Genomic DNA, 14,604 nt, shown 5'->3' on the forward strand with positions numbered 1-14,604 from the left:
AGCAATATCATAGGTGGGACACTCCCTCCACATAAAGTCATGGTATCCTCTCGTACCCCTCCTGGAAACCCAGTTACTAGGAAGAAACAGGTTATAGTAATGGGGGATTTGATTATTAAAAATATAGAGAGTTGGATTTGGAATGATTGGAAGAACTGCATGATAAATTCCCTGTCAGGTACGAAGATTTACATTCTCAAGAAACATCTATACAGACTTATACTCAGTGCTGGGGGGGAACCAGTGGTCACAATACATGTAGGTACCAATGACATAGGAAAAGGTAGGAGAGAAGTTATGGATTCCAAATTTAGGCTGCTAGGTAAGTCCAGGATCTCCATGGTAGCATTCTCTGAAATTCCTCCAGTTCCATGTGCAGGGCAAGAAAGACAGGCAGAACTGTAGTGTCTCAAAGGATGGATAAAATGATGGTGTAGGGTGGAAGGTTTTGGGTTTATTAGAAACTAGAGAATGTTTTGGGCAAGGAGGCGCCTATACAGGAAGGAGGACTCCACCTAAACCAAAACAGAACCTGGCTGCTGGCATGTAAAATTAACATTGTTGTAGAGGAATTTTTAAAGTAAGGGCTGGGGGAAAGCTGACAGATACAGAGGAGCATATGGTTCAGGTGGAGACATCCCTTAGGGATGCATTTATTAAAGGGAGAGCTATATAGCCTGGTAAAGAGGGTAAATAAGTGGATAAAGCACAGGTAGGAGCTAGTGAGGAACAGTGAAATATAACAGAGTCCCCTTTAAATATCAGACATGAAGGGAAGCAACTGAATATTGACAAAATGTACAAGTGCTTATATACAAATGCTGGAAGTCTAAATACTAAGATGGATGAGTGCCTGACATTACTACTGACTTTCTGATCAGGATGGTGAGAGTGAAAATCTCAGGGAAATTAGAGAGGCTGCAAAGGGAGAAAATCCAATAATAGCGGTGGTTTTCAGCTATCCTCATACTGAGTGTATGACACCTCAGGAAAGGATGCAGAGACAACATTTCTAGACTTCATAAATGACTGCTTCTTGGAGTGGCTTGTCCTGGAAACTACCAGGGGAAAGGCAATTCTTGATTTAGCTGAAGCACGGGATCTGGTCCAACAGGTGAATATCACTGAACTGCTTGACAATAGAGATCATAATGTAATTAAATGTAGCATCCTTGTAGGTGGAAAAATGACAAAGAAACCCACCACAGTATCATTTAACTTCAAAAAGGAGAACTACACAAAAATGAGAAAGCTAGTTAAATGGCAATTAAAAGTAATAATCAAGAGTGAAATGTCTGGAAATTGCACGGGGACTATTTAAAAACACCATAATAGAGGCTCAATTTAAATGTATAGCTCAAGTAAAAAGAAATGGTAAAAGAAGACCAAAAAATGAAACCATAGCTAAACTGCAGAGTAAAATAGGAGGTTTGAGGCAAAAAAGAATCCTTTAAATATTGGAGGTCAAATCCTACTGAGGAAAATAGAAGGGAGTATAAACTCTGGCAAGTCAAGAGTAAAAGTATAATAAGGCAGGCCAAGTAAGAATTGAAGAACAACTATCTAAAGACACAAACTAAGAGAATTATTTAATTACATCAGAAACAGGAAGCCTGCCAAACAGTGAGTGGGGCTACTAGATGACCAAGGTGCTAAAGGAAGATAAAGACATTGTGGGAAAACTAAATGAATTTTTTCCATTAGCCTTTACTGCAGAGGATGCAGGGGGAGATCCCCACACCTAAGCCATTCTTTTTAGGTGACAAATCTGAGGAACTGTCCCAGGGTGAGGTGTTTTTGAACAAACTGATACATTTAACAGCAATAAGTCACCAGGACCAGATGGTATTCACCCAAGAGTTCCAAAGGAACTCAGATATGAAATTGCGGGGCTATTAACTGTGATATATAACTTATCACTTAAATCGGCCTCTGTACCAGATGACTGGAGGGTAGCTAATGTAATTCCAATTTTTTAACAATTGTAGCAATTATAGGCCAGTAAACCTAATTTCAGTTCCAGGCAAATTGACTGAAACTATAGTAAAGAACAGAATTATCAGACACATAGATGAACATGATTTGTTGGGGAAGAGTCAACATGTTTTTTGTAAAGGGAAATCATGCCTCACCAATTTACTAGACTTCTAGTGGACAAGGATGATGCAGTTGATACAGTGTACTTGGACTTTCAGAAAGCCTTTGACAAGGTCCTGCAGCAAAGGCTCTTAAGCAAAGTAAGCTGTCATAGGATAAGAGAGAAGGTCTTCTCATGGATCAGTATCTAGTTAAAAGATAGGAAACAAAGGAAAGGAATAAATGGTCAGTTTTCACAATGGAGAGAGGTAAATAGCAAGGATCTATGCTATTCAACCTATTTCATAAATTATCTGGAAGGGGGGGGACAGTGAAGTGGTAAAATTTGCAGACAATAAAAAATTATTTACTGCAAAGAGGTAAAGGAGGACCTCACTACATTCTGTGACTGGGCAACAAAATGGAAGATGATATTCAATGCAGATAAGTGCAAAGTTATGCACATTGGAAACAATCTCCATTATACACAAAATGATGGTATTTAAATTAGCTGTTATCACTCATGAAAGATCTTGGAATCATTGTGAATAGTTCTCTGATAATATCTGCTCAATGTGAAGCACCAGTAATAAAAAAAAAAGGTAACAATGTTAGGAACCATTAGGTCAACCTGTGGAACTTGTTGCCATGGGATGTTGTTAACACCAAAGGTATAACTGGCTTCAAAATAGAATTAGATAAGTTTGTGGTGGATAGGTCTATCACTGGCTATTAGCCAAGACGATCAGGGATGCAACCCCACACTCTGGGTGTTCCTAATCCTCTGACTACCAAAAGCTGGGGCTTGACAGAGGATGGATCATTCAAAATTGCCTTGTTTTGTTCATTCCCTTTGAAGTATCTGGCACTCTCCACTGTCAGAAGACTGGATACTGGGGTAGATGGCCCATTGTTCTGACACAGTATGGCCATTCTTATGCTATTAGTGTAAGTGAGAGTCAGGCTCTTATAATTTAGTGGACATCAAAAGTGTCCCTTGAGATAAATAGTTACATCAGCTTTGTCTCAATAACTATTAGCTCACAGGAAAGTAAATCTTGATTTTTACCTTAACAGAAGACGGTATTACTTATTATTGGCATAAATTCAAATGTAAACTATTAAATTAGTCATTGAGATAAACTTACCTGGTCACTTAAGGTTGAATGCACCTAATTGTATAGACCTGCACAGGGCTTCCATACTACTTAATTCCTGAATTAAGCGTTTACATAGGGACAAAATGGTTCAGTAGGCCATATACAGGACTTTTGGCCGCGGGCGGGGGAGCTGTCTAAACTAGCAGCTTCCTTGACATAAATTAGCTCATTGTATGAATGAGGTTAGCATATTGCCCTTTCCCCCCCTTTAAAAGAGAAATTTAACTGAGTTTGATGACCAACATGATCTCAAAAATGAGTTCCCTTCTGTATGCAATTAATTTAGTTCTGTATCTAAAACTAAAACTAAACTCAATAGTGAGTGTGTTAAAGCCTTTATCAGCAATTAAGGAAAAGAGGAAAGGGAGAGGCAGATGTGCTGATTCCTCCTGTTGAAATTTAGCCAAGATGATCAATTGCTAGTTACAAATGCCTCATACTTGAAGACTGGCAATACTGGAATACAAAGTAAGATTTACTAACTAGGTACCTATTCAAATGTACTTAACATCTTCCCTTCACTCTGCTGTCTACTTCATTCATATGAAGAGGTATGATACTCAAACATACAAAGGCTTCTGAGAGCAGGATTAATATATCTTTCAATATCCTGCTTCCTCATGAGAACAGAAGAGACAAGCAGATCATAAGAGCCACTCTAAGTCTTCGGTTGGCTCCACGCTTGCAGTGGTTATCATTTTATAAGATTTGCTGCCTCTGTTTTGGGAAAGTAGATAACATTTTATTGTCCTCCCAATTCTGAACAATCTAACTTTTAATATATATCCATTATTTTGAGCCTGTCTTCCTTGGCAGGGTAGCTGTATGAATAAGATTGTCAGTTATTTATTAATGCAGACGAACTGATTCTGCGTTATGTGGGCCAGATCCTGAGCTGATGTAAGATCAGTATAACCACATAAGGATCTATGTAGATATGTCAATTTACACCAGACAAGAATCTGGGCTAATAGACCATTTCATATAAGTAAAGTTACACAACTGCTCAAGTGTTTTCAGGATTGAGTTTTTTCCTCCATATTCCCCAATGGCCTTCACCAGCCTTCCCTTAGTACCAGATTATAAGAACAAAATGACTCATTCTAGCTCACAAAAATTGAGAACATTTCAAAATCTGTATTCCAGTGCCTCTCCATGTTATAAAAAGGAATCAGGGATAAAACTGTTCACAGGCCACTCCAGATCATTAAGGGTATGTTCCTTCTTGCATTGTCTGAAATTGTGCAAGATTGTCCACTAAAAGAACTATAAATATTATATCACTCCAAGCACCATCAATCAAACTGAAGTATTATAAAATATTTCACTTACATCAAAGATCAAGTACATACAAATTCCCCCCTCTTGCACAAGGGTAAATCAGGAGCTGATGGAGTGACATCAGTGTCAAAACTGGTGTCATGTTCTATTAAACTGCAGTTCTATTCTGAAAAGCAGCTATGTAAAAAAATCACTGTCCTGCTCAACAGAACTATTCCTTGGACACATTCAAAATCCTATTTTCTTTAGTGACAACAATAAATTATTTCACTATTCTTGTTAGCCATTTTGACTCCATAGTGCTAAGAGAGTGTGAGTGGGATTCTGTTCCTTCTTGTTGTGCTCCAACAGAATTGTTTACCAAGTTCTAAACAGTTGCTCTTGGGTGTTGCTCCATTGGAGACAATAGGGTTGTAAGGTTCTGTAGCAGCTGCATGAAAAGAAGAAAAGCTCAATTTCCAGATCCTTATTAAAGTTTTTTAAGGATGCTAGTAAGAAAAAGGATTTTGACTTATAAACAGAATGCATTTGGCTGTTAGTCGGCAATGGAGCTATACCAGTTCACAACTGCTGAGGATCTGGTCCTTGATCTGGAGTCATTAAAAGACATGAAACTCTGTGACAGCTTTTTTAACAGTCAATTTTCAGAGTAGAATTGTATATTGAGTGGCTTAATAGTGTAGGCAAGAGAACCTGGAAAAAACAGCAGTTGTAGTTTCTGAGTACCAGCTCACAAAGACTGGATGCTTATGTGGGGGTGGAGGAGATAGGTAGGGCCAGATCTTGCTTTCATTTACGGCATTGTAAATCTCCTTTAGCCTCCCAATATAAAAAAAAAAAAAAATACTGTGCAAGGGAATTATTTAAAAAAAGGTAAGTTGAAGAAATGGGTTTTGAATTTAGATCTAAAAGTTGTAAAATCCATGTTCATTCTTATTGCTTTGATTGAGACTATGAAACTCACTTTTACAACACAAGTTGTTTTCTCAGCCCTCTTTTTGGTTGAGTGCTTTCTAGTTCTAGTGGACTGTAATAGCTGTCGCAGGAGGTCACGATTTGTGAAGAGAGAGACTTGGACCTTTTCCATTGAAGGATTTGAATATTAAGACTGAAACCATAAATTGGATTCTGTATTCAGTGGGATGCCATTGCACAGAGCAGACTACTGGGTGACATGTCCAGAGACCTGTGCTGCTGCATTTTGAAACTTTTCTTTAAGTGCCTGCTTGGCTTCATTCCCAGATATAATGAGTTGCAATATTTGAGTAAGGAGGTCACAAAACCTAGATCGCAATGGCTAGATCTATATCTCATAAGTTGGAGTTACTCCAGATTTACATTGGGTGTAAATGAAAGCAGAATCTGCTCCCCTTTCCTTTTCCTGTTATTGTAACTATATTGACAAATCATTTAATACATATTAAGAGGCTGAGTTTTGATTCCTGGTCCTTGGAACATAAGAACATAAGAATGTAGGGTTGCCAGGTGTCTGGTTTTCAACTGGAACACCGGGTCAAAAAGGGACCCTGGTGGCTCTGGTCAGCTCCGCATGCTGCTCCTGCTCCGAGCACCAGTTCTGCGGGGTTGGTGCCTGTGGGCGGAGGAAGCGCGCACTGTACGGAGCCACCCGGCCGCACCTCTGCCTCGGAGCCGAGGGATAAGTCGTCACTTCCAGAGAGATGCCTGAGGTAAGTGCCACCCGGAGCCCACACCCCAAACCTCCTCCCGTGCCCTAACCCCCTGCCCCAGCTCAGAACCCCCTCCTGCACACTGAACCCCTTGGCCCCAGCCCGGAGCCCTCTCCTGCACCCTAAACCCCTCATCCATGGCCCCTCCCCAGAGCCCACACCCCCAGCCATAGCCCTTACTCCCCCACACTCCATCCCCCTGCCCCAACCCAGAGCCCCCTCCTGCACCCTGAACCCCTCTTTGATTGCCCCATCTGAGAGCCTGCACCCCCAGATGAGAGCCTTCACTCCCTCCCACATGCCAAAACCCTGCCCCAGCCCAGAGCCTGCTCCCACATCCCGAACCCCTCACTTCTGGCCCCATCCCAGAGCCCGCACCCCCAGCTGGAGCCCTCACCCCCTCCTGCATCCCAATCTGCCCCAGCCCAGTAAAAGTGAGCAAGTGAGTGAGGGTAGGGGAGAGTGAGCGACAGAAGGAGGGGGATGGAGTGAGTGGGGGACAGGGCCTCGGGCAAAGGAGTGGGGAAGGGGGCAGGGCAAGGGTGTTCGGTTTTGTGCGATTAGAAAATTGGCAACCCTATAAGAATGGCAATACTGGGTCGAACTAAAGGACAATCTAGTCCAATATCCTATCTTCTCACAGTGGCCAATGCCAGGTGCTTCTGAGGGAATGAACAGGTAACCATCAAGTGATCCATCTCCTGTCACCCATTCCCAGCTTCTGGCAAACAGAGGTTAGGGACACCATCCCTACCAATCCTGACTAATAGCCAATGATGGACCTATCCTCCATGGACTTATCTAGCTCTTTTTTGAACCCTGTTATAGTCTTGACCTTCACAAAATTCTCTGGCAAAGTTTTAACATGTTGCTAGGTCTGTTTTCTAGAAACTGAGTTGAAATCTAGTTGTGTTTAACATAGCACTTTTAGCTGTTAATAAAACTGGAAAAGAGCTAGGTGTAAAAATATGAAGTGCTTTTATTGTGGTTACTAATGTGAAAGAGGAAAGAAAAAATATCAAGCCATTATTAAAAAAACTTACATTTAAGCTGAAGTCTCGCTTGAATGGAAGGCTTTAAAAATCATACCCATGCAGTATATTTATAATACAGTCACATAGTTTCCCCTCTAATGTTAGAATACATGAATAGATTTAGACAAAACTACTTTACCCTTCCATATTTTATGACAAACCTCAACAGCTGTCTAGTCTCCCCTGTGGTCTGATACTCAGCAGTCTAGCTCTCTGGAAGCAGCAACTTCACCTGGAGGGTGTCCTATACATCTTGGTGTGAACTTGGTATGTAAGAAAGGTGTAAGTATGACAGCACTAGAAACTAACATATTCAGTTTATCCACATAATAGGTGTAGCACAGCAGTGAAAGATCCTCCACACTGCCTCACTGATATGTCTCATTCCTAATCTGGATGGTCAGAGTCCTTTGTTCTCAATGCTTATTTAATTCTTTGGTCTCTTTGTTAAGAAGGGTGATGACTAGGACTAACTGGTTTTTTTTTAAAGCCACTTAAATCATGCCCACAAATGTGTCAGTGTCTGCAATTAGAAACCTACCTTTGCTAGTGCAAATGATTAATTGCACAGCAAGTGCTTGTTTGTGCCAGCTGTGGGTGTTTCATTGCAGTGTGGATATGCTCAGTAGTCTCTCCCCTTAAATTAGCAGAAGAAGCACTACATTTATTCTACATTTTAATAACTGAGGCTAGAGGAAAACACACTACACATTTGTTGGCATTTCTTTGCCCTATCTCTTAAAATATACTGGCTCTTAAAATTGCTTTAAGATCTACATAAAATTGACAAGACCTTAATTCTTGGGAGTATAATAGTGAGAGGAGAGCATAAAAGTAGCATTTTATCATTCAGAGTAAGTACCAGAGAGCCATGGTAGACTAGTTGGTATTTTGCATTTAGAGAAGCAGATTACACTGTCAAATTTTGGCTTGAGTTTGACAATGGTCATTTTAATAGGTGTATGGTTTGCTGGTGACACAGGCAGTAAGGAGGGCATCACAAGATGGTTTAGGGACTCCTAAAAATGTTTCCTAACCTTACTTTTATTAGTTGTATTTTTATAGCTGTGGAAGGAAGAAGAACAGAACTCCCACCTGGGACTGTCACAGTCATGAAGAGTTAGCTAGTAAATTGCTTCTGGAGCACTGATAGATGGAGGGAGCACTTTGGCTGCCTTTTGCTGGTAAAGACTCTATTAGTGAACATTTTTCACCTGGAACAGTTGCAGGCAACTCCAAGACTGAAGTGTACTGCTCCTTCGGAATGGATTATGGCTGTAACACTGACAGAGCTTAGCCTACTTTTGGCAGGGCCCTGTGAGAATCAAGGTATACGGAGTCTCAGATCTACATAAGGACAGATTCTTTCCCGTGATAGAACTGGGGAAGCAGCTAGCACCTTTGCTTATGCAAGGGCTGCTCCCATAACCCCTCTAAAGCTTTTGGAAGCAGGCCAGAGCCCAGGACCCCCTGGCTATGCTGCCTCCCTTCTGATTTACCTTCCCTCGTGTTTTGACCCATGCTTGCTCTGACCTGGCCTGCCCCTTTCCTTGTCTGCTCTCTGTGCCAAGCATGGAGGCCCCCCTGCTGAAGCAAAGGGGGTGCAGAGCAATAGTAAATTCTCTAAGTAAATTATCATAGGGAAATATTCACTCAGGTCTAGTATCAGACACTTGTCACCAGATATTTGGGGAGGAAGGGGGCCGTGAAAAGCTGAAGGCTCTTGTGGTTTAGGATGCTCCTCAAAGTGTGGGGGGTGAAAACAACAGAAGAAAAGGAAAAGTTGTAGGTTGTGTTAAAACAGAGTGCCTATGTCAGAATACCTCCAGAAGTGACGGCTCTTATATGGTCATATTACTGGCAGATGCCTAAGGCCAACCTTGAGAATTGGTTATAGTCAAGATTTCTCCCTTTTATTTATTTTTTTAATATTAATTATTTTAACTAAGAGAGCTAAGTTCCCATTCATTTTAAGCACCTCTTATATGGCTCATTGTTTTCCAAATACTTGGCAAGACTTTTAAACATTGAACATAAAAATATCGTAAAAAATAAAATTCTCAATGGCCTTGAATCTTTCATATATAATACACCTTCTTCTTTTCAGATACGGAGCTTGCCAAGCCTATTTGCGACAGCCTCATCAGCGAAGGGGAGTGCCCTCAGTCCACAATCAAATCTAGTTGGAGGGTGGGCCTCAGTGATGGGTGACATTGTTTGTTTTTGGCCAAAGTCTCATGAGGGAGCCTCTTGCTGGCCCCTGGCTCATTCAAAATCAATTCGGAAGGGCTCATGAGCTGTGTGGCAAAACCAAAGAGGGAAATCAAATATACAATACATTATACAATATAACATGGCTGACATAAGGTATGGAAGCCATGTGGTCAGGTTACTTGGTTGTGACTCAGGACACGTGGGTTCTATTCTCAGCTCTACCATTGCTTTCTGTCTCTTTGCCACAGTTTACTAATCTATAAAATGGGGATAAATTATACCTCTCTCCTTCATAGAGTGCTTAGAGATCTACAGCTGAAAAGCTAGACATAATTATTATAGAAGTATCAGAAGATATACCTGTGACAGGTTGGATCCCTTAGGAAGCCACCTAACGTGCTGAGATATCACTGAGTCTACCTCTTCTGCCAGCATGGGCCCTCTTTAACCTGTCTTGCTGAGCCAGGCTCTTAAAACCTCTTCTATCACTCACACAGGCAGGGCCACACCCAGCTGCAGATCAGCTCTGGGAAGACTCATCTTAAAGGACTTGCTCCAGCACTCAGATGTCCACCTCACTTGGAGTGCAGACCCAAAGATATATTATGAAATATGCCCCCACCCTCAATGTGGGGAGAGGTGTGCACACTTCTCTCCCCCTCCCCCCCAGTTAAAAAGTATAGAAACTGGGTTATATTATAAACAAAACAAATTTTATTAACTACAAAAGGCAGATTTTAAGTGGGAAAAGGGGTAGGAAACTGAACGAAGCAGATTACTAAGCAAATGAAATCAAACACGCAAACTAAACTAATTTCACTAAAGAAATTGGTTACAAATAGTATTTCTCACCCTAGATATTGTTGCAGGCAGTTTGCAAAGATCCTGTGGTTCAGAATTCCAGTTATATTCCTTTTCAGACTAGACCCCTGTCTCAGTCTGGACTCCCCGCTTGCCTTCAGTTTTTCTTCTTGGGCAGATAGGTCATGGAGAGGAAGAGTCTTGTTTGCCTTCCTCCCTACCCTTAAATAGGATTTACATAAGGCAAGAAGCCTTTGTTTCCCAAACTTGACGCCCCCCCACCTTACAGTGGAAAGTTACAAGAAGTCCCAAGTAATGTTTTAGTATCAGGTGACAAGACCACCTGACTGTATTATCACAGCGTCCCAGAGTCAGTGGCAGTATGGAGCGTCCATAGGAAGGCCAAGCTTTTCACAGTCCATTGTCCTCACTGATGGGCCATCTGCCCTGTCTGGCTTTTCCATTGTTGTACCTGAAGTGTTAGCAGTGGGCGTCACCCAAAGTAGCATAGTTGAAATACAGATACATAAGTCAATATTCCTAACTTCAGATACAGAAATGATACAGGCATACAAATTGAATAATCAAATTCAGTAAATCCTAACCTTTCCAATGATATCTCACATGAGCCATCTTGCATGAAGTATATCTCAGTTATGTCATATTCATATCCTAAGCATATTTTCATAAAGAATATGGAATGACATGTCACAGTACCACCATTTACATTTTGAATGAACATTTAGAATAATAATCATACTTTTAGAATAAAGTATAAGGACGTTTAATAATCAGTTCCAGTTTGAATGAACAGTATTCTTAGAAAATAGCCTGCCCCTTCATAATCCACTTACACAGGCACAGCTGGTCAGGTAGTTTCCTTACTTCTTTCCTTTCAATAGCTGTTACCATAAAACAAAGTCTGTCTTTCATAAAATTAATGGAACAGAAAAGCAGCACCAGCAGCGAGAGTACCATGTACAGCAGCAGAGATGTAAGATTTGCCCTAACGCTTTTAACTGAGGTACCTGTCAAGCTGAAGGCAAACTCACATTCTCAAAATTGCAAGATCAAACTCTTTCTCAACAGCCACTTTTTTAAGAATACAGAAACAAATCAAAAATTTGTTCTGAAGCCTTCAGGACTTCTAAGCCAAGAGAATGTGGAGGAAAACTCTAGGTTCCACCATTTGTAGAAGATAAGTTTAATAGGTGTTACTTTTCTGTAACTTCTTTAGCCCCAATCCTGCAAACAGATATGCACATGCATAACTTTACTCTTATGCATAAATCCCATTGGCTTCAATGGAGCTACATATGTGGGTACAGATATGCAAGTGCCTAGCTGTTTGCAGTAGGGGATGAGGGCATTATTCACTTGCAGGTCTTTTCCTATTTAGGAGTCTACACATACAATTCTCACCTTTGGGGGCTGGTTCTGGAGAAATGGGCCTAAAGTCCTCAGACTTTAAAGACCTCAATCCTCCAATCCCACCTAGATATAGACCAGAGATCGGCAACCTTCGGCACGTGGCCCACCAGGGTAAGCCCCCTGGCGGGCCGGGCCGGTTTGTTTACCTGCCGTGTCCCTAGGTTCGGCTGATCACAGTTCCCACTGGCCGCAGTTCGCCGCTCCAGGCCAATGGGGGCTGCGGGAAGCGGCGCAAGCCGAAGGATGTGCTGGCTGTGGCTCCCCGCAGCCCGCATTGAACTGAAATGGCGAACCGCGGCCAGTGGGAGCTGCCAAACCTGCAGATGTGGCAGGTAAACAAACCGGCCTGGCCTGCCAGGGTGCTTACCCTGGCGGGCCGCGGGCCAAAGGTTGCCGATCCCTGATATAGACAGACTGTAGGTAGTGTAGCTACCATGATTCATCCTCCACAAACTGTAACAAAAGCATCAGGATGAAGACACTGGGGAAATTTTCTGCTGTTTCATGCGCGAAAGCTGCACAAAATACTTTGTTGTGTGGTTACCATGGGCTTTAAATTATTTCTCAGCATTGTTATTCTTCCAGGAAATTGCAAACAGTAGGTAGGCAACAAATGCAGGTCGTATAGTAACACTTCTTTAATAAGGGCCTGTGAATCTGGCTTTGTCCCATACGCTGCTTTGTGTCCAGGTGATTCTTGGCATAATCACCAGGTTTCATTATTGCCCATGTTTCCCCTCATGAATATAGGCTTGTTTGCAAAACAACACAAAAACAGTTTTCATCTATGCACAGCCCAATGCCTAAATTTTGCCTCTAGTTTGAAAGAGCCTATGTCCCAGTATCAGACCCACAACTGACTGATCTAAACCAACTCCATGATATTCAGTGGTGAGGCCCTGTGAGAATGGTGCTGCTTTTTCTTAGCAGTAATAAAAATCTAAGGAAGACATATAGGCAAGGGCTGCTTGTGCCATTTTTTCATATGTCACTGGCTTTGATAGAGGCTATCTTTTGTTTTCTTTCAAAGGAGAAAGCCTAAAATGTTCACCACACCCCTTCCTTCATCTGCTTTTTATTGTATATTTACTTCTTTTATAAAGAAAAAAAACCCTAAAATTCCAGTTTCCATTTTCCTTCTGCTATAAATTGGATAAAAAGACTTGACCATTTTGTCATTAAGTAAACAAATAATCAAGGATATATATTAGGGATTAGCATCACTTACGTGACTTGCTAATAGTTCTGAAATACCCATATGAGCACCCTCTCTGTGAACTCTTCCTGGACTTGTGGCTGGTAACAGCCACAAGATTAAAACTCACCTGGTGAAAACATGTCACAGAAAATGGAATTTCCACCTTGATGTTCAGCTTTTCCTCCTCCTGAAGTCTGTGAAACTGAGGTGTTGCTTCCTTTGCCATTAGCCAATCCAAATAAGTTGAATTCTCCCTTTGACTGGTTCTGTGGGAAACTATCTGGCCCATTATGCTCCAAGTCTCACTGCTCCACCTCTTAAGTGTTGGAGATGCTCTGAAGCTGTCTCTCCCCCTGAACGTACTGGGGTTTTCCAAGCTGTTGCGTTGAACAATAAGCAACATCAGGGATTGAGAAATCCCGCAGTGCACTCTAGAATATATTAGCTCCACAGCAGAGCTGAGAGAATAATCCATAACAAGTAAGTTATTCAGTGTGTTCTCTTTATTCCTATTCACAAATATTCTCAGAATTGCTCATGTTTAGAAATGATTTGTGAATTTCTTCAGATAATAATCCTTGGTCTGCAGGTTGTTTATAACAGTTTGTTGCAAAATACTCACCATTTGCCATTCATGCTGTATTGGTTACTTCTATCAGTCAGATTCATTATGTCTCTTCCCTGGCTGGGTACCTCATGTAACTCTCTAATGCATTGGGAATTATTCCTTTTAGTCAAATATGAAACTCAAGATTCAACTGCTGCGAATTTTGGGCTTGGAGAAGGACAAACAACCTTCCACAATATTAGAAGTGATGTATGTGTGGGAGATTGTTGGGATTATTTTGGAAATTCTCTCATCTTTCTCCAAAAAGACTATCAATAGCTTCTTGTCAAAACCACAGAAGAAGATTCACTGTGTCATACTCATTTGATTTCCAGTAATAGATTAAGTTGTTTATTTTGAATCAGTTCATAAATACAAGAACCAAGAGTCTTTCCTGATACCTTGACAGGTCCATGTGAACAAACTACATAGGTTCCTCTGGTCAGCTTTCTGCAGTTCCTCAATCTCAACTTTCAGGCCTTCCCTTAATTCAGAGGTGCCAGATTAACTGAGGAACCCATGATGTGGAAGCCCAGAACACACAAGTTGTGGAACTCCTTATCTGAGGAGGTTGTGAAGGCTAGGACTATAACAGAGTTTAAAAGAGAACTGGATAAATTCATGGTGGTTAAGTCCATTAATGGCTATTAGCCAGGACGGGTAAAGAATGGTGTCCCTAGCCTCTGTCTGTCAGAGGGTGGAGATGGATGGCAGGAGAGAGATTACTTGATCATTGCCTGTTAGGTTCACTCCCTCTGGGGCACCTGGCATTGGCCACTGTTGGTAGACAGGATACTGGGCTAGATGGACCTTTGGTCTGACCTGGTATGGCCTTTCTTATGTTCTTATGTTAAGATCTTGAATATAGCATCCATCTCAGATAAAAAGATAGTGCACCTAAGACCCCCTTATCACAAGGATAAAAGGCTTATTGGGGCTGTGGGGAGTGGGATGAACAAGGGACTGATTGGAGAATTTAAGGAGTGGGAAAAGAAAGTAGATGAGGCAAGAAGAAAAATTGAGGGTTGGGAGAAGGTTGGTTTAGGGCAGGGGTCGGCAACGTTGGCACGCGGCTCACCAGGGTAAGCACCCTGGCGGGCCGGGCCAGTTTTAT

Source organism: Terrapene carolina, unplaced genomic scaffold (genome assembly GCF_002925995.2).
Source record: "Terrapene carolina triunguis isolate 2854851 unplaced genomic scaffold, T_m_triunguis-2.0 Scaffold18, whole genome shotgun sequence".
Taxonomy (NCBI): domain Eukaryota; kingdom Metazoa; phylum Chordata; order Testudines; family Emydidae; genus Terrapene; species Terrapene triunguis.